This window comes from Triticum aestivum, chromosome 4A (assembly GCF_018294505.1).
Source record: "Triticum aestivum cultivar Chinese Spring chromosome 4A, IWGSC CS RefSeq v2.1, whole genome shotgun sequence".
Lineage (NCBI taxonomy): Eukaryota > Viridiplantae > Streptophyta > Magnoliopsida > Poales > Poaceae > Triticum > Triticum aestivum.
Window position 1 is genome coordinate 159068174 of NC_057803.1, and position 6687 is coordinate 159074860.

Consider the following 6687-nt stretch of genomic DNA (forward strand, 5'->3'; position numbering starts at 1 on the left):
TACAATGTTCTTCCCCTCTCTTGTGGAGATCTATTCGATGTAATCTTCTTTTTGCGGTGTGTTTGTTGAGAACGATGAATTGTGGGTTTATGATCAAGTCTATCTATGAATAATATTTGTATCTTCTCTAAATTCTTTTATGTATGATTGGTTATTTTTGCAAGTCTCTTCGAATTATTAGGTTGGTTTGCCCTACTAGATTGATCTTTCTTGCAATGGGAGAAGTGCTTAGCTTTGGGTTCAATCTTGCGGTGTCTTTTCCCAGTGACAGTAGGGGCAGCAAGGCACGTATTGTATTGTTGCCATCGACAATATGGGGTTTTCATCATATTGCATGAGTTTATACCTCTTCATCATGTCGTCTTGCTTAAGGCGTTACTCTGTTTTCATTAACTTAATACTCTAGATGCATGCTGGATAGCGGTCGATGAGTGGAGTAATAGTAGTAGATGCAGGCAGGAGTCGGTCTACTTGTCTCGGACGTGATGCCTATACACATGATCATACCTAGATATTCTCATAACTATGCTCAATTCTGTCAATTGCTCAACAGTAATTCATTCACCCACCGTAGAATAATTATGCTTTTGAGAAAAGCCACTAGTGAAACCTATGGTCCCCGGGTCTATCTTCATCATATTAATCATACATTACTTAGTTATTTCCTTTGCTTTCTACTGTGCTTTTATTTTACTTTGCATCTTTATCATAAAAATACCAAAAATATTATCTTATCATATCTATCAGATCTCACTCTCGTAAGTGGCCGTGTAGGGATTGACAACCCCTTATCGCGTTGGTCACGAGGATTTATTTGTTTTGTGCAGGTACAAGGGACTCGCGCATAGCCTCCTACTGGATTGATACCTTGGTTCTCAAAAACTGAGGGAAATACTTATGCTACTTTGCTGCATCATCCCTTCCTCTTCGGGGAAAACCAACACAATGCTCAAGAGGTAGCACCCGCCGGGTTATGCTGCTGCCCCTTGGCACTGCCATTCTTCTTTCCCTTCCCCGGATTTTTATCCTCATACTGAGGGTCATTGGTACTATCCGAATCGGCATACTTAACCAGAGTTGGCATAAGCGTTGCCATGTCATTGCAGTGACGCTTGAGCCTTCCCAACTTCAGTTTCACAGGCGTAAATCGGCAATTGCCTTCCAACGTCAAGACTGCCGCATCAGCATTGATGCGGTCTGATGAATGCAAAGTAGCTGAGACTCGCTTTACCCAATGGGTTGTGGACTCCCCCTCCTCTTGAACACAGACGGCTAAGTCCACGATTGACATGGGCTGCTTGCACGTATCTTTGAAATTCTGGATAAACCGGCTTTTTAACTCAGCCCATGACCCAACGGAGTTAGCTGCTAAACTTTTCAGCCAGGTACGAGCCGTTCCTTCTAGCATCATGGTGAAGTACTTAGCACATGCCGTGTCATCCACGTCCAGCATCTCCATCACCATCTCATAGCTCTCGACCCAGGATTCGGGGGGTAAATCGGCAGTGTACTTGGGCACCTTACGAGGACCCTTGAAATCTTTGGGCAGCCGCACATTACGTAAGGCCGGAGTGAGACACGGCACCCCCAAAGAACTAAAAACCACACCTGGTTCCACTGAAGTGGTCGGACGAACCGGAGTAAGCTGACGAGCCACGTATTGCGCTGCTAACTCGGCTTCTCGACGTGCTCGACCGTGATCCACCACATCCTGGGCATTAGCACCGCCTCCCGCCGGGTTATGCCCTCGCGGCTGGTTACGGTTTCGCACACTGTTTGACACAGTCGGTTCATCAATATGCCTGTTGTAGCTCCGACTTGGGCGGGGGGGGGGGGGTGGAATGAATCCTCTCGCGACTGTATGAATAAGCCTGCTGTTGGGTTAAAGCTGTCTGAAGGAGCTCTTTAGTCCGTCGTGTTTCAACTGCTACTGGGTACTCGCCTTCGATCGGGAGAGCTTCCAATCGTAAAGAGGCGGCAACGATGTTATCCAACAGGTTAGAGTAATGACCCGGAGGCTTTGAGACGTGTTGTGACAGGACATTGTTCTGACGAGGCGGATCCATCGCGCGTGGCTGAACCGGCGCCCCCGTTCCAGGTGCCTTCACCCGGTTTACCACTGGCTGGTTACTGGTTCCTGCCTCTAGTGTATTAAAGAGATTCCTTCCCTCGTAAACCGGAGGCAGGTGAGACCGGTACCTTCTTCTCATGACATTGTTTGATGCACTCTAATCCAGCATAAGCCAATAAGCCTGTGCCTCCAACTCCGCCCGCTCTGCGGCCATCATGGTGTTCTTTGCTTCCAGATCTACCTTAGCCTGAGCTATCTGATCCTTCACCTTTGCAATTTCTGCGTCATGTTGATCCTGATCTGTCGGATTAACCTCAACTGCCAGCAATGTTGCCAAAGTGTCGAATAAATCAGACAAAACCTGAACCGGCGCTGGCGCGGGGCCTCCTGCCCCAGCAGGTGTTGCAGCTACTGAACCGGAAATCATTGCCGCTGCGGTAGAAGAATGCTGCACTGACTGTGTACCAGCCATGAAAATCGCAACCCGGCTCAACGGATCAGAGAGGTCCGGAATACTGTGGCCATCAGAACTGCCACTAATCCGGCCATCATGTAGCTGATACAATGACTCGATCTCTCCGGTTGAAGACTCGTCATCAGAGTAAACGACGGTTTTGCCACCAGATACCGATCTATCCTCAGATCCCGCTTCGTGGATGATGCCCACGATGGCACGCTTTACGACAGGCTGAACTCGGGCAGGTCTTGCACGCTGAGCCATCTCGACGATGTCGGTGCAGATATTCGGCTTAAGGCCCGGTTCGCCGATCTTGCCAATGAAGACGTGTATTCTGCCAAAGGGGACCCGATACCCATACTCAATTGAACCGGCCTTGGGGCTCCAGCCTGCGTTGCCGATGTGGAGCTTGCCACAACGACTCTTGGTCATCCGGCCCACAGCGTATCCCTTGAGTCCTTCGAAGCTACCCTTCAAGAACTCGAAACCATCATGCGATAGCCCCATGGTGGGCGCCAACTTTCGTGGTTTTGTCACGGCAGATGTCCTAGTGAGAGGACTTAGTCGTGGAGCCATCACGACGGGTTAGCTTAAAGGGGTTAAAGCGGAACAAGGGACGCAAGGAATTATACTGGTTCGGCCCCTTACGATGAAGGTAAAAGCCTACTCCAGTTGTGATGGAATTGCTGGGGTTTCGATGACCAGGGAGCGAATCCGCTTTGCCTGGCTCTCGAGTTATTGTTTATTGTCCCTAAACCGCTGCCGGGTCGTTCCTTTATATACACAGGTTGACGCCCGGCGGTTTACAGAATCCCGAGGTCGGCTCATAGACGTGACCGGCTCGGTTTCTACCTTTCCTTGTCTTACAACATAAGTTACATATCATATGGCGGTTTATGTCTACGGGCCCTAATCCGCCCTTGGGCCCTGTGCCTTCATATTACATCTCCTCCATAAAACGCCATACTTCTTGTCTTCATGGGCTTTAAACATGACTAACTCATTGTGGTCATAACCTGGACCCTCATGCCGGTTATACTTAGTAGTAATATCCCCAACAACTATTGTGCCCAAGCTTTCCCCTATGGATGAGGCGGAGCTGCATCTGTCTGCCGACATCCAATCCTCGTTTGAGACTGCCATCATGGAACAAGTTGACCGAGAGATGGACTTAATCATCCTTGTTTGAAGCTATGAAATCGCCAGGAAGGACTTCCTCAGCCCCAACGAGCCAAGTGACAGTTGTATGTTGACGAATGGTGTTGTCCAGGAGATCCGCGCGCTCGGGACAGGGCTCGCTAGGAAACTGTGAATATTTCCGATCATGGCCTGTTAGTTGTCCGTTTTCTGAACTTTCTAAAAAGGGAATGATCTTTGGTTACAAACTTCTAGAATATCAGTGAAAACTCACATGAACTTTTAACTAAAACTATGTTCAAATATATTTGAATAAATCACACTAAAGTTCACACAACCAATCACACTGAAATCTATTTGATATGCTAAAATGAAATAGACTCGTTCTTAATAATGGACACCAAAACCTAAAAAGCAACATTTGTTCAGAAATTTTAGAAAGGAACCGATGTTTGGTTAAAGATTGTTGGTATAAAGTTTTAAACAGTTCATGCTAGTTAGTGGGAAGCTAATGATAGTTCATGTTTTATTTACTAAATTATGCTCCAAAATACTACAAACACACCGAAGAATGAGGCATGCTAGGACACAATACACAATGTGAATTTCATAAACTACATGAGTTATCCCAAGCATATAAACATTGGGAACATGACGTGATTGGCAGCGCTGCATGGATGCATTGCCATACTTCCGGGTTTGAATACTAGGGCCCCCTTTTGTTTACCTATGTCATAAATTTTATTTTGTTGTATTCTATTGATTAATCTTCACTCCTCACTCCTCTACTCTAAATACATGATATAGTCAAAATTTGAAGTTACATGAAAAAAGTGTTTGTGCATTACAAACCGAGATATTGAGATTGACATGAATAAGAAAACGCACATGATACTAGATCCTTCCATTTCACAGAAAAAGTTGAACCAAAGATTTGTCATTTCTTCTGAGAAATTTTCACCACCCCATATACCTAAAGCATAACCTTGTGTAAAAGTTCGCATTTTTTACCATATTTAGGTTGGTTTTGATTTGAATGCATATTGTACCTAAATACAAGAAAATTACATACATTATTTGATTAAAACTTTGAAATCATCTATAATACGTTTCCTAAATCATGGATAAAAAGTTTAGTATATGTTGTAATAATATTCTTACTAGGTGGTTAAAAAAGCCCCATTTATGAGATGTCCAAAGGGTATATGAAGAGAGATCATGACATGGCAAGTCCCAATGGGAGGTACTAATTGTGCACATCAGTGATAGAATACATGATATAGATAATTGTTCAAGTGACATGTACAAGGAAAATGATTGTTCGTTGCAAACCTCTCTTATTGACTTGTGCATAACACAAACATCATGGTAGATATGCCCTTTTCCAAGCATAATAGAACCAAACAACTTCCATTTGTTTTGACACTTTATCACCAAGCTAATATACCCATAAAATACCGCATTCTGAATTCCACCTTTTTTACCATATTTAGGCTGGCTTTTATTCATTTCTATGAAAAATGCTAAAAATGCATATGGTACCTAAATACAAGCAAATGAGATCTAATATTTGATTAATTTTTTTAAATTATCTCTAATACATTGCCTAAATCATGGACAAGTGTAGATTATACTGGAAAAATGCTTTTAGTAGGTGATTTAAAAGGTCCTAGTTATGAGTTGTCCCAAGGGGATACGAAGAGACATCACGACATGAGAATTCCTAATGTGAGATACTATTGGTGCAAATTAATATAGTATTAATTTATACACATCAATGATCGAATACATGCTCTAGACCATTGGTCAAGTGACATGTACAGGGAAAATGACTGTTCATTGGAAACCTCTCATATCGATTTGTGCATAACACAGAGATCTTTGTAGATCCACCCGTTTCAAAGTGAAGTAGAACCAAACAATTGTCATTTGTTGTGACACTTTTTCACCGACCTAATGTACCCATGAAATTACCCCTTGCCAAGTTCCACACTTTTTACCATATGTAGGTTGGGTTTTTGTTTATGAAAATGCAAAAAATGCAAATTGTACCTAATAAATACAAGCAAATGATAGTGTACATAATATACCCATATAAAATTCATATAAAATCATGTTACTCATATTTTCAAAAGTGCAACAGAATATTTACGGAAGTGCTTGCATATTTTCGAAAATGCTTACCAAAAATTTCTTACAATACATGGTTATCGCTGCCTCAATATTTATGTGCATTCCCATTTTTTCTTCCCCTCAAGTTTTCCCATCCCTCAGAAAATACCTTCTTTCCGCTCTACAACATTTTCCACAACTTCCACAACATTTTACCACAACCTCATTCGCATCGCTCCCTCCAGATTCGATCCCCTTCTAGCAGTTTATGGTTCCCTCTCTGGCGTATGATATGGTTGGCAAACCTCAAAGTGTGAACGTCCGCAAAGCACCTCCACCTACCCCAAAACCTAACCGTAAACAACCAGGTCATTATCTACCCCTCCTTCCTCATCCCACCCCAAAACCTCATGTAACTAAGCATTACATCATGATTTTAGAATGAACAACATGTGCAAGTCTAAGAATTCTATCCATGGTTCTAGTAATTTACTTTGCATGTTCTTATTAAAATTACCGTACTATGGTTTATTCTATTTTAGGAAATGTTGTGTTATTTCTTCTTTAAGTAACATGTTATGGCTTAAAAAGTATATGATTATATCTTGTTCCAGTTTAGGCAACTCATGATTACATATTAATATTGTGTACTTATGAATTATGTGATAAGTTATACATATATATTGATATCAGTAACGAATGGGCATACTAACAAATCATGATTGATTTATAGCTGCTGCCACCAAGTTAGTACATGAATATGAGAGGATTAAGGAAGAAATAACAAAGGAGAACGCAACATGTATAGCTGAACGTATGATGAAACAAGGTGGTGTACCGTTGGTCTACCAAATTTCACATCTATAGCACATACTTGTTTGTATGGTGTCTATGAGTTTGATATACCTTT